General features: G+C 41.6%; 1 long non-coding RNA gene across 4 annotated transcripts in view; it reads right to left on the bottom strand.

Annotated features, from left to right (window-relative positions):
• Window positions 1-8,070: 8,070 nt before the first annotated feature.
• Window positions 8,071-27,639, bottom strand: part of LOC112659996 (uncharacterized) — a 43,844-nt gene continuing 24,275 nt past the window's right edge. The window contains exons 3-8 of one of the 4 annotated variants that reach the window (XR_004813945.2): window positions 27,117-27,188; window positions 26,057-26,163; window positions 22,766-22,900; window positions 21,460-21,598; window positions 17,344-17,476; window positions 8,071-8,312 (exon numbers count right to left, since the gene is read on the bottom strand). This is a non-coding gene — a long non-coding RNA (uncharacterized LOC112659996). Of the gene's footprint in view, window positions 8,313-17,343; window positions 17,477-21,436; window positions 21,599-22,765; window positions 22,901-26,056; window positions 26,164-27,116; window positions 27,189-27,639 lie in introns of all 4 variants that reach the window. The other 3 variants (XR_003136634.3, XR_003136635.3, XR_003136633.3) reach the window with 3 other exon arrangements.

Below are 27,639 nucleotides of genomic sequence, written 5' to 3'. Positions count from 1 at the left end.
GGGTCTGTAGCAAGAATTGAAGAGACTACAAGAATCTGGTTCCTCTCAACATCCAAAACTGGTATGATGGGACCCCCTTTGAGGGGAAGATCACACACTGAGGAACAGCTGGTAGAAACAGAATCAAAATCAAATAGGAGAGAGTCAAGACACCCCAAGGAAGGAGAAGGTATAAATAAATATGGGGAAGAGAGATACAGTCAAAAAAGATCAGAAAATAAACCACATACCTTTTAACACTACACTAACACACCATAAGAGAGAATTCTCTGAAGTTATAAAAGTCACCCTGAGCTACACTTCTTTCTAAAAGTTCTAGAAAACTATTTTTATATAAATATGAGCACTCCACATGTACTAAGGATAAATCTCATACAAAGTTATTTAAAAAAAAAAAAGAGGAAAAATTCTACAGAACAGTATTCCTGTGGACAAGGAAAGTCTGCCAGGAAAATAGGTCCACAAAATGGATTAGAATTATAAACTTCAATTTTTAAATGAGCTGAGGGGTGCCTGGGTGGCTCAGTTGGTTAAAGGACTGACTGGCTCAGGTCATGATCTCAGGGTCCTGGGATCAAGCCCCCAGCTGGACTGCATGCTTAACAGGGAGTCTTTTGAGGTTCTCTCCCCTTCTGCCTCTCTCCCTCCCCCTGCTCCTGTTCTTTCTCTCTCTCTCTCTCTCTCTCTCTCTCTTCCTTGCTCAAATAAATAAAATCTTTAATAGAAAAATAAAGAAATAAAATGAGCTAAAAGACAATGAGAAAATATGCAGGATACAAAAAATAATATGAATCAGAATTAGAAAAACCTGGAGAGGAAGCAATAGAAACTTTAAAAAGTAGAAATTTCAAAAACATTTTTAGGAAATGAAAAATTATACTAGAAGGAATAAAGGTACAAATAAGTAAGACAGCTTATGCCTTAAGATAAACAGAAGATCAAAACAAAAATATAGAAAAATAAAAGAAAAAGCAAGAAGGGTTTGAAATAAAAGGCAAATATTTAAGACAGGCAAAGACTGTCCAACATATGAATAATAGGAATGGTTTTAAAAATTTAAACCAGGACAAGGAAAGAGAATGAATACTAAACATTCAGGAAACTTTACTGGAGAAAACAAAGATTTGAAAATAGACATTGAGAGAATACAATGCATGCCCAAGAATATTGACCCAAAGCTACCAACACCAAGCCATACAGTAGAAAAATTAGTGATTTTAGAAAGAAATAAGAAAAAGAGGAAGAGAGGTTGCCTGGCTTGCTTAGTTGATAGAGCATGGGATTTTTCACCTCAGTCATGAGTTCAAGCCCCATGTTGGGCATGGAGCTTACTTTAAAAAGGCAGGGGAAGAAAGTGAGGGAAGGGAGAAAATGGAGTAAAATATTTAAGAAATTCAAGGAAAGAAAATGTGAGTCAATAATTTTTTATTTAATAAACATCACTTTAAAGTACAAAGGACACAGACAAATTTTATCACATCAAAGAACTCAAGTAGTATTGTTCTCGTGAGCCCTTCTTGAGGAATTTTCTAAAACATAAGCTTCAGACAACCAAGTAACTTGAAAGGCATCAACACAAGCACTGGTGGTAATCTCTAAATACAGTTACTTATGGAGTAAGACCCAAATAGGGTTAATGGCAAAGGAGTAGAATTTGTAAGAGTGACTAGGTTTGGGCATTGTAGTTATGGTCCAACTACAAAATAGAGGAAGAATGAGAAGAGCACATGGAAAATTTTAAAGACTTTTCTCAATGGTGATGTTCATGGTGTAGTATCATTCTGAAACTCTTGTTTACTTTGGGGTCAAGGAAATGAGTGCTGTGAGATATTCTGATTTTTTTTTTATCAATTCTTTTGTCCTTAGAAACCAGGGTTCTCAGTGTAGGAAAAAGAGATGCAGATGCATTGCAGAAGAAGCTAAGTTAATGCTTTTCTTTTCTTTTCTTTTCTTTTCTTTTCTTTTCTTTTCTTTTCTTTTCTTTTCTTTTCTTTTTTAAAGCAGTAACTATGGTCTGAAGTTGGAATTAGAATCATCAGTATAAATCCATGGGGTCCAATGAAGAGTTCTAAAAATAGCTGTCCAAAGCACAAGGACTGTGATCTTGAAATACTATTCCCTACTCATGGAAGAAACCAGGACATCTTAGAAAAATGGCTGATGTTTATGTCTGGGGCAGGAGTGTAAAAGATGAGCCTAAAATATCTTGTCATATCAGACATCCAGAAACCTTTCAAAAGTTGGGGTCATGTGAAAAGGTCTCAAGAGCCAACTTTGAACAGGCCAAAAATGGAGCCACTGAAGCTTCAAAAACAAAACATTACATTTGATTGCATCCCATCAAACATGTTTAAGTTCATGAGTTTATAGTGACATTTTGTAAATAAACATTTTATTTTAGAATAGTTTTAGTTTACAGAAAAATTTGGAGATGGTCCAGAGAGTTCCCATATGCCCCATACCCACTCTCCCCTATGGTTCCCATCTTACATTAGTATGATACATTTGTTATAATTAATGGGCTGATTTTGATATGTTATTTTTAACTAAAGCCCAATAATCTGACACATCTCTCCATTTATTTAGATCTGCTCTGATTTCTTTCATTAGGGTCTTGTAATTTTTCACATATAGATCCTATACATATTTTGTTAGATTTATACCATAGTATTTTTTTCTTTCTTTTCAGCTTACCTTCTGTTTTTCCCCTCCCTTCCTCCCTCTTCCCTTCTTTCCTCCCGTCCTTTCCATCACTTCCTTTCTTACTTCATTATTTCTTTCTGGTGCTCAATTGGTTTTATTTTTTTTTCTTTTTTAATGACCATTCATAATGATATTTTTAAAGATACTGATTGGTCACTTTTGGGCTGATAGGGAGACCATTCATTATCTTGAAAAGTAATAAATATAAGGGAAGAATTAAGCCTCTATCCACTGGGCATTCAAATATAAATGAAAGCAAGCCTCTCTTTATATAGTAAGGGAAGTAGGCATCGACATCTATGGCTGCTAATATCACAAAAGAGCCCCATTTGTGCTTCTCAGAAAAGAACACACTGCCAATTATATTCTTCCCAAACAGATCAGATGCGAGGACCATCCAGCCTCTGGATCCCATTGCAGGAAAGAATGCCAAACAATATCCTGAATTTGCAACCAGAAAAACCCAGACTGTGAGAAACTCTTAAGACCAAATGTCCTAAATTCTTCAACAGAGGTAGTTAAGGAGTAGAGAGAAAGTGTATAGATGAAGAGAAACTTGAAGAACATAAAATGCCTTTAAAAATGGGCAAGTGTCTAGGGGCTCCCACTTGACCACAAAGAAAAGCAAGAAGGTGACGTAAAAGTCAGGATCGTGGGGAGAAAGAGTGCTGTCCTTGGAATGGAGCACATAAAAGGTTTACTGGGATGACTGGCAAAGTCCTATTTCTTTATCTGAGTAGTGACTGCAAGGATATTTGTCTTAGAATAACTCCAAGTTACACATCTGGTGGTGTGTTTTTTTCTGTATTATTTTACTTTAAAACGTTAACCAAAAATATAGGAAGAAGAAAGAAAATGGAGTATTCTCGTCTTCAAGTAAGGTCAAGTAAGTGATAAGCAAGTTACATACACTTATGAGCCATGAGTAATAAGTTAAACATTTTCACTTTACCTAGGAGCCAACACTGTTGGATTAGGCTTATATACCACTCTGCAAAATACACATCTTTCATTGCTGTTCTGAAATCCTGAATGGATCCTTTGTTACACTTCATTGTAACAATTATTCAAAGAAATTAGCAAGTGGGGGAAAAGAGAGAAATAAATTAATGCAGAAAAAGACCCCAAATTCAACAGCCTATCCTTCTGTTTTTGCAAAGATCACTCTGAGAGATTTTTCAAAAATCCCAGGAAATTGAAAACATCTCCAGTGCAGATGATCAAAGCCCTTCCTATGGGATACTACTTCATAATTGAATCATGCAAACTGCTGAGAAGTTTATACCCAACCTACATTTTCTGTGATGTTAACCTATTATTCCTGGCCCCCTTGTGTACTTATATTATTCTCAAAGATATCGGTAAATAGTCCCTTACCTTCCATCTTACCAGTCAAACAAACATGTACAGGAGAAGTTGAATGCATAAATAGTCTCTGCTCATATATTTGCAGTTCAAAAGATTGGCCCACAAAGGGAGAAACTAGAGTCGAAATTTTCTCTTTAGAAGTGTTTAGATATTCACGGGAGCAGAGGCAAAGCTTTCGTTGCAGAGGGAAGACACAACCGCTTTAGATATGCTATGGGCAATGACTACATGGCTGTTTTTCCAGACTGGCCTTAATTTTGCTACATCTTAGAGACAAGTGACAATGGGGATCTTCCCAAAGGTGGGAAAACCCATTTTTAAATTTAGGCGTATGATAATCTTCTCTTAAAATGGATTAATCTTTCAGGTTTGGACTTAACCTAGACCTTAGCCAATGGGGAGAACTGAGGTGTAGAGAAATGAATGCCCTCTGCCAAGGTCAAACAGCAAGACAGAATCAGGATTTGAATGCAGAGTTCTTGCATTGACCGGCAATGTCCATAGCTTCTAAGTTAAGGCAACTCAGAGATATTTGTCAAGTATCCTGAAACTGGGGTTGGGGTGGGTGAGCTGGTAGGATTTTTGCTAGTCAAGACTACTTTTAGGACATGTAACCCCCTGGGTATCAGGGAATGCAGAGAGGCAGGCTCGTTGGGCTCTCAGATAAAGGAGTAATCCTAGAAATTATATATTTAGAAAGGATGCAAGGGTCTACCTTTGGGCAGTTGAGTCCCCTGGATGTCAGGGACCAGGATAGCACTGGGAACAAAGATTTGGTGCATCCATGAAACGGAGAAGATACTAGGTCAAAGGCCAAGGAAGGAGAAGCTCTCCCCCAGGTAAAAGTATGGCACTGGTGAAGGAATGATGTCCTCACCAGTTCTATCCTAGGACTGACCCCGGTAGAACTCCTAATCCCCAAAGATCTTAGGTGGCTGTTGACAGAGCTTGGGGTCAGCCTGCTGCCAGCTGGAATTATCTGGATGACTAGAGGAGAATATTTCACCAGTGTCCTCTGGTTGCTGAAGTCGTTTTTGGAAATATGTACTACATAATTATGACAGATTTTTGAGACCACGAAGTAAAAAAGAAAACAATAATTTCACCTCTGTCAATATAGTATAATCTTCCTTCCACTCCAGGGTGTCCAGAAAGTAAAATGTTATCGGTGGGAAAATTGCACGTATTAAAATCTTTCCAACTTTAATGTTGTTCCAAAGGAAACGACATCATTTATTTCCCTGTACTTTGGAAGCAGCCAAAATCCCTCTAGGTCAGAACCGAAAAGCTGCAATTAGCCAACTAATTTAGACAAATGAGGGAGGGTCTATTTGCCCAAATTACCCAAATAATTGGAATTTTGTAGATCTGGCCCCCCAAATAACAGCAGCCTAAGTCTGAATCCTTGTGGTTACCTCACTAAAGAAAGCAAACAATATATTACACGACGTGATATGGGGAGTTGGTCTTTTTTCTAATTTTTTGACATTAGATCTATTGGAAACCCATGGCAGGAGAATCCCATATGGGTAAGAGAGAAAAAGATCCAATTAAGTAGGAAATGCTAACAAGCTGCTTGAGTGAGCTCTGAGGCATGCCGGGATATTACATGTCCACAAAGAAAATATTAATTTTAAGCTCAAAGAAAAAATTTTTAAAAAGGGAATTTAAGGGAGGAGGGGGAATAAGAAAAAAGTGTCAGGATATTTATATAAACTGTCATTCCTCTGTTTTCATGAAGGCTCATGCCCTCTAAACAGTCAATCAACACTCTCTCTGATCACAGACTTCGCTCTGATTGAGTGGGGAGATGTCAGCCAAGGAGAAAAACATGTGGAAAATCTGTTAACCATGTGTGTCATTCCTGATGTCAACATGTAAGGAAATATGGGAGCGGCCTCACATTTGTGCATTTCCACTCCAGCTCTGAGAATGGAAAAGGGCATCGCTGGCTTTTGGAAATATATATTTATGATCACCATTGTTGTTGTGGTAGCGGTAATGACGATGATGAAAACACACAGGATTCAGTGTGAGCCCAACAGCAATACGACAAGACCACCTGGCGCCTGGGGACACCAGCAACGTGTCAATAATGGTTTGGGAGCTTAACATCGCATTTCTTGCCAACAGAGGGCTGGATGTGCTCTTTTTTGGAAATACTGGGATTTTTTTTTTTCTAGTCTTACCTTAAAACCTCTTTCTTGACATGGGATTGAATTCATTTTTTTTTTAAAGATTTTATTTATTTGTTCATGAGAGTTGCAGAGAAAGAGGCAGAGGGAGAGGCAGGCTCCTCACTGAGCAGGGAGCCTGATGCAGGACTTGATCCCAGGACCCCAGGGATCACACCCTGAGCCCAAGGCAGATGCTCAACCACTGAGCCAGCCGGGTGCCCCAGGGTGTAGAATTTAAATTGGCTTCAGTGGAAGGAGTCGGTGAGAAGCGAGAGCTCCCGTAGCACTTTTGCGCAGGGCCTCGCGTGTTGGGCAGGAGTTCTGGGGCACCAGGGAGAACAGCGGGTGGTGAGAAATCAATTCTAGTGTGGTCATATTAGGGGTTAACCTGGTGACATCGGAACAGTCGTGGAAACTTCTGAGCCTTGGTTTCGTGCAGAGTGACAAGTTTGGCCCAGGGCAGCATTTCTAATGCCGAAACAGGCATGCAGATCACCTGGGGATCTTGTGAAAATACGGATTCTGGTTCAGGAGGTCTGGAAAGGGACCCGAAGCTCTGTATTTCTAATAAGTTCCCAGGTGATGCTGGCCCATGGACCACCCTTTGAGGGTTTAGATGATGTTTACAGTGGACATCTCCTCCTCCTGCTCACCCAGCATCCAAGGATTAGAGCATCTTCGCCCTCCAATAAGTCGCCTAGTTTTCTTTAGGAACCACACCTCCTCTGTCTCATTTAGGGCATTCGGGTAAGCTGATGCTGATCCTAACCCCCAGCTCCAAGAATGGGCCCAGGTCCTAGGCCTAGCCAATCAGGGCACCTTATCTCTGTACTTGGTTCAGACATGGGCCCATGACCCAAGTTAACACAACACAGGGCTTTGGCTGTCTCAACTATGGTGAAAGTGATGTCCTCTTACTTGGAATTATAAACTATAGCTAGGACATTAGTGACACGGAGAAGCCATTTTATCACATCTTGGTAAGTGCTGCCTGAAAATAAAGTTGATAGAGAAGAAAGCAAAGTTAGGAGATCAAATGACATTCTAATTACATCATTCGAACTCCTAGATACAGCCATGCCTGAAGCTGAAGATCCATGGCTTCCATAGTGACAGAAGCTAGTCAAAAAATGTACAGACAGGTTACAGACATGATACACTTATAAATTGCAGCTGCATTATCAATATTTTCTCCATCACTGTCTTACTATAGACCAGAGGTCAGCAACTTTTGTTAAATGCCAGATAATAAATATTTTAGGCTTGTGGAACATAGGTCTCTGTAAGAACTCCATGTTAGCACATAAGCAGCGATAGATAATATGCAAACAAGTGGGTGAGGCTGTGTTCCAATCAACTTTATTCACTAAAATACGCATCCAGGGGCACCTGTGTGGCTCAGTCATTTCAGCATTTGCCTTCGACTCAGGTCATGTTCTCAGGGTCCTGGGATTGAGCCCGCAGCCTGCTGAGCAGGGAGCCTGCTTCTCCCTCTCCCTCTGCCCCTCCCTCTACTCTCTCTCTCTCTCTGTCTCAAATAAATACACAAAATCTGTAAAATAAGCATCCAGCCCTCGAACTATAGTTTGCCAAACCTGGTCTAGACAACCAGCAAAGCCTTGACTTCTAGTATTTACCATTTTCTATAGTGTAAACACCCCCACTGTGGCTGATGTCAGGCTACGCATGTAACGTCACCGAGTGTAGAGCTGGGGAAAGATGAATGAATACCAGTCACCTTTATAAGGCCTTTCCATCATACAGATATAATAATCTCAATAACTTAGATCATAGTAAAATGTAGTAAAATAATTAGGAAGGTCTGAGTTTTAAGTATTTATCGACTTTGTCTTGATATCATTTCTTTAATTGTAAGTTTATAAAGTTTACTTTTGAATAATATCTTTAACCCAAGAGTTCAAACGTGAAACAGAGAAACCAGGATCCAAAGATATCACAACAGTAGATCAAAGTTTGGAAAGGGATTAATGGCATCTTCAGGAATTGTAGTTTAAAATTCCAATGTATTAGACAAGTCCTTTTTGAAATGGTAATGCCTTGTACCTGAGTAGAAAAGACAATTAAGATAATGTGTTAATTTTCCCCTTGAATCTGACAGTAATATTTTGATCCTGTTAATTATCCGGAGAACAGAAAATGTATATAATGTGAGAGCTCTGTGCAGAGCTGACATGCTCGCTGCCTGGTTAAGTAGGCACACTTATCCTATAATTAGCTGCTTGGAATGCAATTTCCATCCTTTCCTAAATACACCCACTAAAAAATAAACCAATGTGGCGTTTCAGAGCGGCTCCAATCCGGTTTTACCCCCTGGGAAAGCAGCCAATGATTATTTACTAAAAGTTATCCTCCTTTCAAAACTATCAGAAAATAGCAATCGTTCGCTAATGATTTCTGGCAGGTGAGGGTAAATCAATGCCTCAAGAACAGCGAAAGACCATGTCATTAGGGCTCCAGCACGCTTGCCTTCTCTGAGGGATAAACTTATCGATGTCGCTAACTGAGCATTTTAATGAGAGTTCATTACAAAAGGGCAACCTTTTAAGTGGGCAAGTCAATCCATAAGGGGGAGAAATGTGGACCCCAAATCATTCTCATACTGGCAAAGAGGACTTTCTAGAGAATTTTATGAGTTTCAGGACATACTCTTCTGAGTAGAAAGTGTGGCCCATGTAGTCATATATTTCAAAAGATACATGTTTTTAAGATTTTAAAATTTGTTTTGAAAGAGAGAGAGAGAGCACATGGGGCAGAGGGAGAAGGAGGCAGAGGGAGAAGGAGAGAGAATATGAAGCAGACTCTGTGCTGAGCCCGACCTGGGGCTCGATCTCACGACCGTGGGATCACGACTGGAGCCAAAACCAGGAATTGGAAGCTTAACCAACTGAGCCACCCAGGTCTCGTAGAAAGATATTTTATATTTACTCTTTTAAAACAACCTGCAAAATAAATAAATAAATAAATAAATAAATAAATAAATAAATAAAAAATAAAAAAATAAAAAATAAAACAACCTGCGCCAACACCTCTCTGGGAGAGCTAGTGAAGGAGGTGAGTACTTCCATTAGGATGGTGGCATTTGGTCCATGACACTGTGACACTCTGTATCTACCCATGGTATTCAATATGTCCTTATAAATCACAAACACTGCTGCTCAGTCAGTTTTATTCCTATCACACATCTGCAGGTCTGATATCCTCTGGTATTTTTTTTTTAAAGATTTTATTTATTTATTTATTCATAGAGACACAGAGAGAGAGAGGCAGAGACACACGCGGGGAGAAGCAGGCTCCATGCAGGGAGCTCGATGTGGGACTCGATCCCAGGACTCCAGGATCACACCCTGGGCTGCAGGCGGCGCTAAACCGCTGCGCTACCCGGGCTGCCCTCCTCTGGTATTTTAAATAAGCATGTTAGGGTAGAAACAACACCAGGTCTGGAGTTAAAACATCCAGGTTCGGGTTCTAAGTCATTCTGTTTCTAATCATAGGACCTCGAAAAAGATATGTAAGTGTTCTGGCTCTCAGGCGTCCACAGCTATGAAAAGGACCACGAGACAATCAAGGACATTTATCTTCTAGACCACCGTGCAAGGGTAAGGGCTTGCTACTTTTGCCTTTGGCTCCCCACACAGAGGGCCTCGTTCATACAGGGGCTCACAGATCTGCAGAATGAATGCATGCATGCTTTTCTTCTTTTAATAATCATCCATGTAGAATATAGAGCTTGAGATAAAATGTACCCAGGGAGCCTGGCAGCGTGAGTTCAGATGTCAACTTTGCTATTCACTCAGTGGCTAGGTGATCCTGGGGGAAGTTTCTTAATCTCTCACTGCCTCAGTTCCTTATCTGTGAAATGGGAACGTGATCATGGTTCTCCATTGGATTGTTAGGAAGGTAAAATGAGTTAATATGAGTAAGTTTCTCAGCACAGTTAGTGCTACACAAGTGTTAACTATCATGGCTTCCATCACTAGGACAGAGAATTTGCCAAACAATATACCATGTTCCATGTCCCACATTCAGCGCTTATTATTTCATGGATCTGTTTCTGCTAGGAATTATATTAATAAGAGAATGTAGGAGTGCCCAGGTGGCTCAGTCAGTTGGGCATCCAACTCTTGATTTCAACTCTCGTCATGATCTCAGGGTCCTGAGATCAAGCTCTGTGTCAGGCCCCGTGCTCAGTGGGGAGTCTGCTTTAACCCTCTCCCTCTGCTCCTCCCCACTGCTCATGCTCTCTCTCTCTCTCTCTCACAAATAAATAAATGAATAAAAGCTTTTTGAAAATGTAGTTTTTCCTTTACATCTTGCCTGGGTATGCAAGTCTTGATTCAGATGCGTCACTGCATCATTTGCCCTCCTTCTTCCTCTTTCTATGACTTGCATGTGCTCATGAAATTCTTGTAATGAGTTACATGAGCACTGGTGAGGGTCTCATTACCAGGATCCCATGAGCACTGATGAGGATCCCATTACAAGGATCCAGTGAGCACTGGTGAAGATCTCATTACAAGGATCCCATGAGCATTTGTGAGCCTGGGGCTTGGCTTAGACCAAGGGGTTGGGGTTATGTTGCCTTGATTAATAATGATCACAGTGGAGGATTAAGTAAAGCAAGTTTTGTTCAGATTGGAGGCAATAGGAACAGTTTCATAGAGCAAACAGGTTTTTTGTTTTTCATTTTTCAATGTCCAAACATGGCATGTGGCCCCATGTCCCTGACAAGGTGAGGCCAAGAAGGAGGGAGGAAGTCCAGCTCCTATCTGGGTTTTTTTTCTTCAATCAAAGCCAAAGCTCCACCTTCCAGGCCAAGTGGGCGATTGCCCACCTTCTCTTCACCCCTCTCTCAGGGCTGTGTGCCCAAAGGGAAACAATCCATCACCTGCACACCTGTGATGCCACGCTCTCATGTTCCTTCCTTCAGCCTTCACTCCATCTCCAACATTCCCTCAGTCCGATGTCCCTTGAATCCAGCATTTATGTTTTCCATCACTCATTCATTCAAACATTTATCGAACACATGCTGTGCACCTGCCTCCATTCTGGGCCATGGGAATGCAATAGTAAACTAGACAAAACTTCTGTCCACATGAAGTTGACAGCCAACCAGCTCCTAGGTCATGTCGAGGCTGCTGGACTGCAGACCACACTTTGGGCGGCAAAGTATCTGGATCCCTTCCAGATGCTGCATCCTCAAAATGAAAATGCATTGGGGCACCTGGGTGGCTCAGCAGTCGAACGTCTGCCTTCAGCTCAGGTTGTGATCCCAGGGTCCCGGGATCGAGTCCTGCATCAGGCTCCCTCAAGGGAGCCTGCTTCTCCCTCTGCCTATTTCTCTGCCTCTTTCTGTGTCTCTTATGAATAAAATAAATAAATAAAATCTAAAACAAAAAATGAAAATGCATTTTTTTCATATATGTCACATCTCTCCTGGTGGTACTTGGTGCAGTGGTGGATTCAAAGTCATCAAGGCACAGAACACGCTCCTGGTGCCCACAAGTTCTCCCTGGTACTCTTCAACTCCACTTTCAGGGAAAGGACATGGAAGGATGTTTTTTCTTTAGCCATATTTCCTACTATAAAACTAAAGACCTTATCTCCTGATAGAGGTGACAGATGAAAACTTAATTTTAGGACAGAGGGACCTCACAGGTAGTCCTGAAATCACACCATGGCAACATCTCTTATTTTTCTGCCTACCTTCATGCACTGAGCATTTGATTTGTGCCTACATTGTGCCAGGCATAGTGCAACCAGCTAGGAATTTAGTGGCTAAGAACCTAGACAAAACCTCTGTTCTCATGGAGCTGGGAATCCCATGGATCATGGGGAAGCCTGACCTGGTCTAGGGGCTCAGGAAAGCTTTCCTCACCCAAACAATGCTGGTGTTGAGATCTGAAACCTTCTGAGGATGGTTTAACCAGGGAAAGGGCAGGGTCTAAACAGGGAGTAGTATGTGCAAAGGCCCAGTGGTAGGGGGAAAAGGTAAAGGGTTTGAGAACTAAATGGCAAGAAGTGGAAAAGATAAGGAGGGTGTGGGAGATGGGGCTGGAGAGGATGCAAACCAGGCAGGTCTCCTTAGGTCCCTGGGGGCTTCATCTAAAGAGCAGTAAGAAGCTTTAAAAGGATGTAAGTAGGAACATAACCAGGTCACTCTGGCTGCAGTGATTTTTAAAGGTCAGTCAGGGCCTTCTGTGATGGTTTAGGCAAGGAATGAGGAAGCTGAGTCCAGAGGTTATGACTGGAATAATCAATGGGCCTGAGAAGCAGATGTTCTGGCCCTCAGGCCATCACTGGGCTGTACCTCCCCTGGTACAGGCAGGTATATACCTTCCTGTCTTCTTTCTTTGAAGGCAGGGGCCTCCCTAGAGTCTAGTCCATTGTCTGACTTGATCCTAAGTAGCTCTGATCCAGATAGTGAGACAAACACAGAAATGAAACTGCTGGAGAAACTGCAAAGCATTGAATGAAAATGATTGCAAGGTTAGTAGAAATTAGGTATGTGAGTGCTGAAAATCTATGGGGTAGTGACATGATTAAGAAGGGCCAAATTTTTAACTGGAAACACATAGGGACTCTCATAAGAGGCCATGCCATCCCCAGCAAGAAAACTGGTTGGTGTCCCATTAGCCTGTTATAGCCCTTAGGCCTCTTTTGTTAGGCCTGCACTGGGCTCAGTAATGTAGCATTAAAAAAAAAAAAAATTGAGTTAAATTAGATGCCAGTATGTATGTATGTATGTATGTATGTATGTGTTTGGATTTTATTTATTTATTCATGAGAGACACACAGAGAGAGGCAGAGACACAGGCAGAGGGAGAAGCAGACTCCCTGCGGGGAGCCTGATGCAGGACTCGATTCCAGGACCCCAGGATCACACCCTGAGCCAAAGATAGACGCTCAACCACTGAGCCACCCAGGTGTCTCAGTTTTGCCAGTTTTTAAATAATATAAAACATTGGGAGGCTTAGTATTAAAAAAAATCTAAATTTCCAAATCCCATGGGGGATGGGGACAGCCATGAGGTGCCATCCCCGGGGCTGCACATCAGCATCTTTCCTTGGCTGGGCTGCGTATCCTGCTTCCCAGTCAGCACCGGATTTCCCCTGGTTCTTTGCTGTCCCCCAACACAGAGGCTGGTGCCTGTTGCTCTGTGTTGTCATACCTGTGACATGGTTCTCTGGGCAAAGAGGAACGTGACCTCATCATCTCCCCACAACTTCTGCCTTTTGCCTATTTGGGGGTCAGCACTGTTCATCCTTGGACTCGGGTTGAGGAGGGCAGAGAAACTGCCCAGAATGCTGGAATCTGAATTATGATTTCTCTTTCTTGTGTCTTGGTTAAGCAGACTTCTATAGGTATATTTAAAAGATTGAAGGGCACCCGAGTGGCTCAGTTCGTTAAGCATCTGACTCTTGATTTCAGCACAGGTCATGATCTCAGGGTTGTGGGATCAAGCCCTGAGATGGACTCTGTGCTGAGCATGAAGCCTACTTAAGATTCTCTCTCTCTGGGGCAGCCTGGGTGGCTCAGTGGTTTAGCGCCACCTTTGGCCCAGGGCATGATCCTGGAGTCCCAGGATCGAGCTCCACATCAAGCTCCCTGCATGGAGCCTGCTTCTCTCTCTGTCTCTGTCTCTATCTCTGTCTCTCTCTCTCATGAATAAATAAAATCTTAAAAAAAAAAAAAGATTCTCTCTCCCTCTGCCCCAACCCTCTCCATGCTCTTGCGTGCATGTTTCTGCACTCTCACTCTCTTTCCCTCTCAAAAATAAAGCAAAAATTAAAAAATCTAAACACCAGTAGTCCTTTTTTAAGCAGCAAAATGGTTGGAACAGGCTCCGTTGTCAGGCAAAATGTAACTTCTTTCTCTACGTCATTGATTTTTCAATCAAGAGATGATCATAAGTAATTGCCTCATGGAAATAGGTGAACATTTCTGTTGCTCATAATTGAGTTATTACATTTAAAATTTCGGTTTGACAGAAGACTAAAACATACTAGCTAAGAGGCACAAAGGAGAAGACTAATAAGTTGAAATCAGGATCCAGAAGAGGTACCTGCCTCCCCATGTTCACTGTAGCATTCATATAGCCAAGACATGGAAGCCACCTAGATGTCCATCGATGGACAAATAGTAAAGCAGATGTGATATGTACATATAATGGAATATTATTCAGCCTTTAGAAAGAAGAAAATCCTGCTACTTGCAACAACATGGATAAATCTGGAGGGCATTATGCCAAGGGAAATAAACCAGACACAGGAGGACAAATACTGCATGCTATCACTTATATGAGGAATCTAAAATAGTCATACTTTATAGAAGCAGAGACTGGGATGGCAGTTGCCAGAAGCTGGGGTAGAGAGGGGATGTGGAAGCATTCGTCAAGGGGTACAAACTTTCAGTAATAAAGAAGGGTTAGTCCTAGAGATCTGCCATATAGCATGGTGCCTAGAATTAACAATACTGTATTATACACTTAAAAATTGCTAAAAAATATATAAAGTGTTCCTATCCATAATAACAATGATGAGAACAATATAGAAGGCAGGAGGAAACTTTTGGAGGTAATGGATATGGTTATGGCCTAGATTGCAGTGATGGGTTCACAGATCTATACTTCTCTTCAAACACTTCAAGTTGTTTTACATTAAATATGTACAGCTTTTCATTCATCAATCATACCTCAATAAAGTGATTTTTTAAAAAGTATTTCTATCAGTACTATAATAACTTTTTTTTTTAATTCGAGAAGACCAGGTGTTGTTGAGAATAGTAGGGAATGGGGTACCCCTTCTTATATACTGCCGATGAGAATGTAAATTGGTGTCATCAGTTTGGAGAGCAACTCAATGGTCCTGGGGAAAGTTGACAATGCCTAGAGTTTAGGTCTAGGTCCCTGCCCCAGAGATACCCTCAGTTTATGTGCACAAGGAGACATCACCCCTGTTATGTTCCTTGCGGCCCTGTTTTTAATAGTGAAAAAGTAGAAACCACCTAAATGTCTTTGAGTAGAAAGATGCTAATGTCCTGGCTTCCAGAGAGTCCCAGAGTCTCAGCCTCGTCTATTCAGGGTGGGGACAATGGTCCCACAGAGGTTGCAGCAGAGCTAATGGCAGTAGCACAGGCCAGCTGACATGTCTTGCCCCATTAGGGACTATCTACAGGAAATAGTCATGCCTCTTAGAGACAGCATGGGCCAGATCGCCCACAATTCATCAACTCATAGCTTGTGTTCATATTCCTAACAACCAATCACATTATCAAAATGCAAGCAGGCATCTGAATTCAAACTATGGCATTGCCATCAAGCGATGTCTTTCTGTTTATATATTAGGATCTAAGGGTTTCAAGTGATTTAGGGGACGTTATTATTAAGTAGCATGTGTTAGGGAATCCTAGATCCCAAAAGAATGTTTTCCCAGAGACTCTCACTGGGGCACATAGTGTATTAGTAATAATTGCAATCATGGCTTGGGTTTATCACAAAATTGTTAAACCAGACCAAAAAAGGTAAAAAAAAAAAAAAAAAGATGTGCAGGCCACCAAAAACTAGTGGGAAAAAAACAAAACATTTTCAGCTCTTAGAGTTCTAAGGTTTAGTTTCCTAAGATTTTACTTATGTGAAACATCTTATTCCCATTGATACCAGATTAAGGAGGCCTCTATGCATTTTCTCAAATGAATCAAGCATTGTTTCATTGTTTCTCAAAGCATTTTTAAGAGCGTGGTGACAGAGGAAATGTCTGAATTTGAAAGGAAGTCTTAAGGGGTTGTGAAGTCTCAGGAAAGTTCTTAAATGACCTAACCAGATGTTTTGAAGTCTGATACACCCTTAACCCAAACTGAAATTCACAACAAAGTCAAAAGTAATAGAGTCAAATTGATTCCAAAATGTCTTTTCTAACAAATCTGTTTACACCCATTGACTTTAATGGGGCCTGATTCCTACTTGGGAGAGATTATATGGCCATGGAAACAATGAGATGCATAATAAAGTTTGAAGATGGAATAAAACCTAAAACTCGGGTAAATCCTTAGTGTTGGCGAAATTGAGAATCCACATTTCTGAGGCTACACAGATGGCTTATGTTGGAATCCCAGCTCTGCCACTTGCTTGTGATGACCCTTTTGTCCTTCAGCTTTCTTATCTGTAAAATGGGGATAAGAATGATACCCAGCTCTCTGGGATGTTGTATGGATTAAATAAGACAGTGCAGGGAAGAGCTAGTAAACGTAGTAGATGATCAGTAAATCTTACCTATTGGAATCCTTTTATTTTATGTATTTCTTAATGTTACTTATATTATTGAGACAGTGAAGTCATGGACAAACTGGGACTTGTCTTTTTATATTGACATGGAAGACATTTAACATTTTAACAATATTATTGAAGGAAAAAGAGGTTCTCTAGATATCTTCACCTAAGAAACAAAATTCCTGGGGGAAACTGAGTGCCTTTCATTGCTTTGTTCACTTTGTGCACAGGACATACCTCAATTTGAAAGGGCTTGGTTTGGTATAAAGCGTTTGAGACATGAAGCGAAATGTAGAGACAGAGTCAAAACAAAATGGTGCTGAGTTGCCCTGGATGAATAGGACCTTTAAGGACTCAAAAGAACACCAGGCTGGGCTCCGGAGACCTGACTGCATGGTGGCTTTCCGCTAACTTGACAGGTGACCCTGGGCGAGCAAGACACTTGGGTTCTCTGGACCTCCACTTGCTCACCCCCCAAGAGAGTTGAACTAAATGGCCAATGGGCTGTAACTGCTTGTAGGAAGCTGTGATATCTGGCTGTTCCCAGGGAGATCTGACTCTGGACTTGACCGGGAGCAGCCCCCTGCTCCAGTCCAGAGTCAGCCAGGCACCCCCTCCACCCCAGCTACCTTCTCACTTCCTGCCATTGGGCTCAGGGGCCCCCGGGTGTGAGGATGCCCACAGGTCAGCCCAAACCCCTGGCCACCCTGGGAGGAACAGTGCTGCTGACTCCAATTCAGTCCGTGTGCCTGTCTCACACAAAGCCCTGTTTATCCCACTGGAGAGGAGGGTGGAAACCACTTTACTTACAGCAGAGCTGAGGAAATAAATATTCGAGAAGCAATATAGCTCATTATTTTTGAGGACTCTGGAATGAAAGTCCAGGCTAGAAAAACAGCACAACAACCGCTAGCATTTCCATTCTGAATATATGCCAGAAGCTCTGAAATAAAGATAGTGCGATTTGTTTATTATTCCTTCTCTTTAAAACCTGCATTAATTCTGATTTCTATTTAAATAAGAATGATTAAATTTTATCAGCTGAGATGGAAATATTGTGATAAACACTGGCTCGTGGCCAAACTAATCTCCCAAGCCCACAGCTTACGGCCATTGTCTTGTATAGATATTTGAATGGCAATGGGCTTTTATCAGTATTTCTAAAGGCACTCATTTAATTATGTGGTTGTAAGGATTTTCAAAACCCAAAAGAATACCATCAATACATATTCATTTCTTGGATTAATTCGACATTAACATCAGAAAATATTGTTATTTAAAGGATGCTCATACTTGTTTTTGCTCTTGCAAAAAAAGAAGGTATCCAATTCTGGTCGCCACGACGTCTTTGAAATGTTCTGTTTAAGTCAAACTAGGAAAATGCAATGCAAGGAGGTAAGGCTGGAATTTAGAATTATAGGGATTACAAGAAGGACTCAGAAACTTCATAAGTGTTTAATAAAGAGGTATACTTCACAGAGGTTGGACCATGACAAGGAAACAGAATCTCTGATCTAGGAATTTTGGACATGTGCGTGGATCTCGTCAATCAAATATAATGTATCTGAAAGCCTCAGGAAAAAAGGTTCAAGGGCAGGAGCAGTCTACCTACACAGAATGTTCATACTTAGAAACCCGAGTGATCTAGATTTCATTCCTACAGGGGATACTACATTTCTTCAAGAACTGATTAAAGATGCAACAATACATCCGACACCTTCAGCACTAATCATGCTTCCTCCAAAGCAGATCTTTATATTTCAATTATGATGAATCTGCCTTTGTGAAGCGAAGACTCACAGTCTACCTTAAGCTTGGGATTTCTTCTTGTGTCAGGGTGGCGGACTGGGACAAATGCATTCATTGGAACTGAAATCCATATGATCTGTGTCTACAAAGTCAACTACCAGTCACTTGGTCTCTCTCTCTCTCTCTCTCTCTCTCTCTCTCTCGCTCTCCTTTTTTTTTTTTGCTTTGCTTTCAATCTGACCAAACTACCAGGCAATTCTTCCTGTGTTGATTATTTGAGGGAAGGAGTGGGGATGGGAATTGGCTAGAGAGAGAAAAGAAATAGAAGGTGGGCAGTTTGCCTGTCTTGTGAAGACTGCTCTGTTTTTATGTTGCTCAGCTGCCCTCGTTGGTGCGGGACTGACAAGTTTCCTGGGACAAGGCATTTTCAGTACTAAAACCAGGAAAGTCCTGGGCAGAAACAGGATGGTTGGCCATTCTATACTAGTCTTCTTTTGATCTAGACTTCCAGGTCAAGCCTTTTAAAGGCTCAAACAAGCTGAGAAGAGTGACATTTAGATCTGATAGAGGATTATCGAAAGGTACAATCTGTCACAGCATAAATACTAACGAACGTGCATGGAGGAAATTTGTTATATAGGATGAGAGAAGTAAAAGCGACTTTAGAAGCTATTTCCTGCAGAGTATGCTCAGTGCAACACAAATTCCTTGGGATGATACTCAATTTTATGTGAAAAATGGTTCGGAGACAGCATAAATTTATGCCACTTAAAAAGGCCCGTTTTACTGCAGGACTTCTCTGAGCCTTTAATAAACTAGTCTGCATTAAGTAACAGTATGTTGTTAAACATGTTTGGCTACAGAATCCTTTCTACCAGGGATCATCTTATGATATGAGTGTCTGGGAGATCCTACTTTAGAAAGCAACTGCTCTAGGCTAAATTCCTCGGGTTTTTTTTTGTTGTTGTTTTGTTTTTTTAAGATTTTATTTTTTTAAGTAATCTCTACACCCAGTGCAGGGCTTGAACTCAAAACCTCAAGATCAAGAGTCACATGTTCTACTGACTGAGCCAGCCTGAGTGCCCCAAATTCCTCATTTTAAATATGGGAAGTACTCAGATCAGTGTGGTAGGTTCCAGACAAGACTGGCACTACACTGATTTCTCAGAATTAATATGCAGAAGAAGCACCCAGGGCCTCCTGTTCAGGGGCATTCTGATTCCATAGGTCTAGGGGGAGGCCTGAGATTCTGTCTTTCGAACCAGCTGATGTTGATGCTGCCAGGGACCACACTTTGAAAAAAAGAAGCAAGAAAGTGGGATGCCAGTCTTTATGCTTGTCCCACGCCAGCGCATTGTAGCCTCTTTGAAAGTGGAACTGGCTGGCGCTTCTGTCAAAGCAGTACCCTTGCCTCATCCTGGTTTCAGTTGCTGAGTTTATATCTCTAGTTCTTCAAAGCTACTTGCTAGATTGATAGAAGCGCATCAAGATTAAGGAAGTATTTCCTGGCCCCTAAAATAAATTTCCTCTTTGCTGTATTAGAAATTAGAAACAGATAAAGCTTTTGACCAGAGGTCCTGTATAGAAATTCAAATAAAAAAAAATCACTCAAAATAACTGTTTCATTGAGTCCAGCCAATAAAAAAAAAAAAAAAAAAAAAAAAATGCCTTCCGTGGTCATTTGCATGTATTTTTCAATTCTGCTGGGAAAACATGGCATGCGTCTAACCAAAATTGGTTCGATAATTGTGCAACTATCTGGCGATTGCCAAAATATGCATACAGTGTAACCACCAGATGCTCACTCAGCATGAAGATTCTATACTACAAGGAAAACATGCTCGTCCTGATGCTTTAAGAGCTTTTGGACCTGCGTGTATATAATCCCTGCAGCCTTTTATTTGTGGATGGTGCTAGGAAAAATCAGTTTATTGAAACTGTTTCAGTAGAATAGCCATATAGCTGGCTGATTTAGGGGCAGGGTACGGGATGGTTAAGGAGAAATGATTCCAAATGAAGAACACTAACTGGCTTCTTGATTAAGCTTTTGGCTCTTTAACAAATGGTTGTGGCATATTTCAAGGGGTAGACTCTGTCCTTATCTCCATGACATTGAACCACAGGTAAGCAGAGTGGCACCTGAGCAAGGTAGGTCATCGATGGTTAACATATTATTCTCACTGGTGGGCCAGCCTCTCCCCCAGAAAAGGCTGAACTCAGACACCTGGCCCACCTGGCCACATCAGCTATTTGACCATCACCTCATAGATCTCAGCAGAAGGGGAGGAACTTCCCAGCCTCTGAATGGCCTGGAGATTCGGCCCCTGGACACTAGAAGCGTAATCTAACTGTAGATCGAAGTCCCAGGGAGCCTTCACTTGATGTCATGATCTCACACAGAGCAGAACTGCCAAGTCCCAACAATCAAGGCCTGCAATGAAGGCTTCACTCTGCTGCCCACTAAACAATGCTTCATTTTTGGTCTGTTCACTATAAAATGGGAAATAGTTTTGTCTTATAGGGTACAGGGTTAAATTAGAAAAATTTGCATATATTACATGCATATATTAAATGAGAAAATTGGGTATTTTACTTTGCCTATATTACAAGGCAGATGTTGACAAGGGTGAGCTATAGTTTAGGTTTGTATTTTTTTTTTTTAATCATTGTAAATACACTTGAGACCCACTGCCCCACCTCCCTGGTAAGGGTTGAACTACACAATACAGCGGTTGTTAGCTGACTTTCTGGTTTCTCAATCAAACTTGCATCCTATTTTGCCAGTTTCATACATTCTCATCATAACGTGTGTCCTAAGATTAAATGGGCTTCTTCTAAACACCAGCTTCGTGAAGCACTGGGGAGATCAACAGTGAGTAAGATACTAGCCCTGTGTTCGAGGGTCCCTCATGGGCTCCTAGGGAGGTAGACACAGCAAGCAGTGATTATAAAACAGGCTGTAAGTCTGCAGGACAAGGAAAGAGGGTTAGCTCACCCAGCCTCTGTGGAGAGCCAGAAGAGGAGCCAGGGAAGTGTGAGGGAAGCTGTCTGGGGGAGGAAGCTCTCAGATCCCCTCCTCAATCTCCTCAACTGGCTCTTCTTCCAGCACCTAAAGTGACATACATACCCCACCCTTGATCCCTTCTCTTCTCACCTCATGCTCAGGAAATCTCATACCTCCTGTTCTGCATCTGCACTCCCAGCTTGACTCTTCTTGAAAGCCTCAAATTTGATGGCCTATGGGTCGGTTGGGTCTTCCAGAAAGCAGAGGCTAGAACAGAGTCCAGAGTTAGGACTCTGCCTGTAGGAGTCATGCCTGTAAAAGATAAAAGAGGATGTATCATTCAGACATTGCTGTGTAACCAATTACCCCATAGTCTCTATGGGTTGAGAACAAGGGTAGGAGGGAACTGGGCACATCTGACTTGTGGTCTCTCACAAGGCTGCAAAGTGTCAGTGAAGTTCTGGTCTTGTGTAAAGGCTCAGATGAGGAAGGATCTTCTTCCAGGTTCACTTGTATGGTAGTTGGCAGGACCCAGACTATTGCACTGAGGGCCACAGATGGTTGTAGGCTGCAGCCTACCTGAAATTTTTTGCCTCTCCGTAGGGCAGCTCACAATATGGCAGCCTGCCTTGTGGAAGTGAGCAAATGGGGGAGAAAGCAAGAGAGTGCTAGTAAAGTCATGGTCTTTGGTAACCTACTCTCCAAAGTGACTGCCCATCACTTTTGCTGATTTCTGTTTGTTGAAAATGAGTCACTAAGTCCAGCCAATATTCAAGAGAGGAGATGACACAAGGGCATGGATACCAGGAGGCAGGGATTATTGAGTGCCATCTTAGAAGGTGGCCTGGGACAAAGGAGGAAGCTGGACAGATTGGGGGGAAGCCACTGGGCCACAGTGCAGACCTGACAGTGATGAAGAGAGGAGAGGGGAGGAAGCAGGATAAGGAAGACAGAACCTCAGAACATGAGGTTCATCTGATAAAGTCATCTCAACAGGAAGCTTCAGAGCAAAGCTTGTACATTGATAAAGCTCCGCACTGGGCAAAATTGGCCAAGATCTGGGGACTCCCAAGAAAGAGCATGGGTGTTGGCTGAAAGCTGAGTGGATTCTGAAGGCCAGCAGCTGGAGGCTGTCAGGTAACTGCCTGGCTTGCTGCTGAATGGTGGGTTCTTCCTTGAAGGGCGACATGAGAGGCACACTTTCATGGCCACCACCTCCACAGTAGGCAGGTCAGTGTTTTGTACAATCTAGAAGCTCATCAAATGCTTCCACCAAATGCCTATCAAATGTATAAATTGTTAATGATGCTTACAAAAATATCAGTTATGTATTATTTATATGAGATGAATATTCATCATCATATTGAGACTGTTGCCAGACACACAGTCAACCAACAGGGGCATCTGATCACTTGATACATCTCACAAGTTGAGTTCTTTCCTACTTCCTCTAAATGATCCTGGCTTTGTGCACACAACCTCAGAAAAGGAGCAGTGTGGACCAACGTAGATCTCGATCTGATGGGTCTCTCTGGCTTTTGGCCTTCTAAGCTCTTTAGTGAGAAGAGAAGCTCCCCAAAGTGCTGGAGGTTGGAGTCAGGTCAGGCCTCCTACCTGTGGGAAACACACCATTAAGCCTCAGGAAGAACATGTTTCAATTTATACGTGATTAAATCTGACTTCCCCCATCAGCTCTTTCACACTAAAGTGTGCCGCTCACACTTCCAGGAAGAACCCACCATTCAGATTGTCTGTTCAATGTCAATTACTCCTCTATACAATGAGCTCCATGAGAGCAGGAACAAGGCTGTGGGTCCCAATCATTTAGTACTGGACTGGCAGAAATGTAGCGACTCAATGAGCAAATGAGTAGGGAGATGAGTTTGATCTGTTTTGAAAATCTAGATTTTCATGGATCAGACTTACTCTGGCAAGAAGGTGCCTGCATATTCCTAGATCCCTCTTGAGGACAGACACCAAAAATTTATCTCACTCAAGGGCTCTGTAATAATGTGTCCAGTTTAGTCAACTTGATAGCAAGGTGACATTTTTGTGGTAACTTCACCTGCTCAAAAGCTTTCTAAAATATATTAATCTAGCTATCCTGTCAACCTATATTCATTAAGCACCTAGGGTGTGCCAGTCTGAAAGAGATTAATGGTTGGTTGATTGACTCTCTTTCACCCAACTTACCATTTATTCTCCTTTTGGTTTTTTATTTACTTTTTTATCCATCCACATATTTATTCATTCACTTATGTGCACCATACCTTACTCTGATATGGATTGAAGGTGGTTTATAGAGACTCATAAACTACACTGCTATAATATAAATAATGAGTAGGTGAAAAATGAAAAGGAAAAGGCATAAACTCAGTACATACGGGCTGAAGTAGGAATAATTCTTGGCAAAAGAATGACGGACTGGACTCTCATGATCATGGCAGACGCTCGGGTATAAGACAGTGCAATAGATCTACTATAAAAAAATTCATTGTGGACAGTTTTCTTCATTTAAACATTGGAATAGTCCTTTCTTTCTCATGTTTGTGTGTGTTTTGGGGTGCTTAGAAGAGCTCAAGGAGCTCATTCATTCTTTTTTTGTTTTGTTTTGTTTTGTTTTCTACTTTTCTTGTTCTTGTATTTACTGAGTACTAGCTGCATGCTAGGCCCTGAGCTCAGTATCATGGCACTAAGGAGAAGGATGCTGAGTGCGTGTTTCTTCCTGTGAAAAGAGCTCCAGGTCAGAGAGTGAAAAGACTTGAATCTTGCTCATGGGCCCTGAGGTTGCATTACTATCAGGTCTTGGCCAAGTTCATCCCGGTCTCACTGGGCCTCCATGTCCTCATGTAAAAATGATGATCTTGAACATCCTTAACTAGATGTAAAGTTACGTTCTATAGGACAAAGTGGGCAGAAGTAAAACAATTCAGCCATTCTCTCAGTCTCGTCCAACAGTTTGGATTAGCATAGCTTGGGGCAAATAATCAAGGTCTCCTGGAAAGTGCATTTTTGGTGTTTTATCCTCAGCTGGCATGCACACCACATGGGCGTGTTCTGCTAACAAAACCCCAAAGCACGATTACCTGATGGACCCTCTAAAGATATGTTGACCAGAAAGATAGGTGCTTCTACAACAAAAGTTATCTCTCAGCATTCTCAAGGACTCAAATGAAAACATCCTATCTAAAAAAGAATAATAATTGCTAGCACTAATTGAGCTTTGCAAAGGCCAGGCCTTCTTCTCAACATTAGATAATGCATCATCTCATTTCATTCCAGCAATAAACCTATGAGGCAAGTTTTCACTATTGCCCCTATTTTATGCCTAAGGTCAACATGGCACAGAGAAGCTTTAAGGACAACATCCCATGTGGCAGACTGGAGGTGTGAATCCCGCAAGTCGGGCCTGGAAGAGGGATCTCCCCTTCTCACTCAACCACATCTCCTTCCAGAGTGTCATACCTGTGGGCCCCTGGGTGCTCTGCTAGGTTGTGGCTTAATTTTTTAAAAAAACCAACAGGCCTTACCTCTCATGTTTCTGGTGCTTCTAGCTAAGAAAATAATCTAAATTCAAACAGATACGGGAGATGCTTTCTAGAGAAAAAGAGCCCAACTTCTCAACCTTCACTCTCATTCTTTCCAACTCCAACTAAATACTTTTAATTCTCAACACTAAAGTACATGAAGATACTTGTACTCCACATCCGGGGCTGGTGAACATTTTCTACGAAAGGCAGATGGTAAACGTTTTACATCCTGGGGACCAAAGGGTCACTGTTATAACTACTCAAATCTGCTTTTGTAGTGAGAAAGCACCCAACAGTTAAACAAATAGGCATGGCTGGATTCCAATAAAACTTTATTTATGGACGCTAAATTTTGAATTTTATATGATTTCTATGTGTCATGAAATATTATTCTTCTTCTGATTTTTTTTACAGCCATTGAAAAATGTGAAAACCATTCCTACCTTTGAGGATGAACAAAAATGGGCAGTGGGCTGAATCAGGCCCACGGGCTATTGTTTGCAAAATGGCCCCAAACCACTCACTCATACTCTGTTATCTAATTTCTTCGCAATATTTATCTATGTTTTCTTGGTCGAACTTTTTCTTTCTTTCTTTTTTTTTTTTTAGAGATTTAAAATTTTATGTCAATAAATATTTAAGCATCAAGAAGATTAAATCCCACATCTGCGCTGGCTGCCAATAAGCAGGAGTCAGAGCCATTTGTCTATACTTGTTTTGAAATGCAAGCCCAAGACAAAGTAAAATGCATTCCCAAATATCTACAAATGCACACATGAAATATAGGTGTATTTTAAAGAATAACCTAACAGAAAGTACTTTAAATTTCACAGCCTTTGCTAATGCAGGCAGCTAATCCTATTTACATTCATATTAGCCTTGGTATCTTATTCCCTAAGATTTACCTATTTGTATGCTTGCATGAGTTAAACTGCCTTTTGCATGATATCAGTACTTTTGTAATTTAAATCTATAAAAGGCAATTTCTTTTAAATATACTTCCTAACAGTGGGTGAAAGAAGCACCAAAGTTATTTGAGAGCTGTACACCTCAGTAAACATGTGCGCTGAACTCCAGGCAATGTGCAGAATGCAGGAATTAATCTTCTACTGTAGAAGTGGAACAGAAAATAAAATCAAGGCTGAGAAAGAAATAGCCTTTGAAAAGGGCCAGTTTGGGCTGTTATCGAAGGAAATGGTGTGTTTTAGAACTGGTATTTAGACAAGGAAAACTTTCTCACCTCCCAAAAGACTGTTGAGTAGGCTTTCCTCCTGGGGACTCTTTACATCCAAAATCACGTTAGCCACTCGATAAGCAAGCTTTACAATTTAATGTTGGTGTTGGCTGCTAAAGAGAACATGGTGGGCCAGTTGGTGGCCAGGGAAAATTTTCAGATGTCAATTGTGACCCCCCGCCATGGGACACAGGAAGTAAGCTGTATGTAATGGAGGGGGCAGGGGGTGAGGGGGTGATGGGGTGAGGCTCCAAAGCTATAGAACACATTGTATCCAGTGGGAGTTACATTCATCCCTGGCACCATTCCTGTGAAGTGCTCACCTTCACCACTTCCAGTTGACATAAATGAGATGCAAATAGGTTAATATATAATCTTGCCCCAAAGAAGTAGTGTTTTCCCGCTATGTAGGACATAACACATCAACACACTTCTTTTCTAAGCAGGGCTGGGATTTTCCTAGCAAAAAGTAACAGTGCGTGAAATCAGAGGGGGGCGGGGGCATTTCCAGATGCATGCCCTCACTTCTGGCTACATTGAGCATCTGGTCCCAAGAGAACTGGCCCTTGGGTTCACTTCCTCTGACTCAGGCCAGGGCACACTTTCCAGAGCTTACCAGGTCACTGGCTTGGGCTTGAGGGAACCCGTTTCAAACCTCAGTCTCCCACTGAAAGTAACCCCTCTATGAAACCAGGAAAATTCAATGTTTTAAACTTTGTATCTGGAGCAGTGGATTGGTCAGACTTGGGGCCTGAGGCTCACACAGAACTACCCCCTCCACCCAGTTGCAGGCAGACCTAGGGAAGGGAATGTCCCTCCAACTGATCTCTAAACTTTGCCATTCCCCCTTCCTGTGGCTGTAAGTCCTATACAACCTGAGTGTCTGGATGGAAAGGGGGCATTCTGCTTACTACCCAGTTAATTACACAAAGCTCATGACTACTGAAGTCCACAGGCACACACACACACACACACACACACACACACACACACACACAAACCCACCACCCTGAAAGGAGCCATTATAAATGTTTCATGTGGAACTTTCACAACCCATCAGACTCACCAGAGTTTTCAAATTAACTCCCTTTCTGCCCAAGGGGATCGCTCTGAAAGAGATTTCTCCAGCCTGGAACCTCTGCAAGAAAATGCTGAATTTGAAACAGAATGCAAATAATGCATTTTGACTCCCTAATCAACAAATGGGATCAACTTGAATTGATTAAGAACCTTTGAAATTAGCTGTCTTTAATTCCCTCCATGGCCTGCTGCTGGTACTCTGAAGACAGGAGGTGTGTGTGTGTGTGTGTGTCTGTGTGTGTGTGTGTGTGTGTGTCACGTGCGTCTCTGTGTACTTAGAGTGGAGGTTGAGGAGTTGGGTCTCATTTTCTTCCAAAGCTCGTAAGATGGTCTTTTTTTAAAAAAAAAAAATTATTTTAATGGTGACACAACTCTAAGAAAGAAGGCATTCACCTGGTGCAATTATATGGCTTTTCGTGAAGTGCATTTCCAATAGTTACTTGGCTGCATGAAACCTGCACAACTTCAGTGAAAAAAAAACATAAAATCTGAAATGAATGTATAAATAA

This window comes from Canis lupus, chromosome 2 (assembly GCF_003254725.2).
Source record: "Canis lupus dingo isolate Sandy chromosome 2, ASM325472v2, whole genome shotgun sequence".
Classification (NCBI taxonomy): domain Eukaryota; kingdom Metazoa; phylum Chordata; class Mammalia; order Carnivora; family Canidae; genus Canis; species Canis lupus.
The sequence above is the reverse complement of the archived record's forward strand: the minus strand, read 5'-3'. Positions and strand labels throughout refer to the sequence as shown.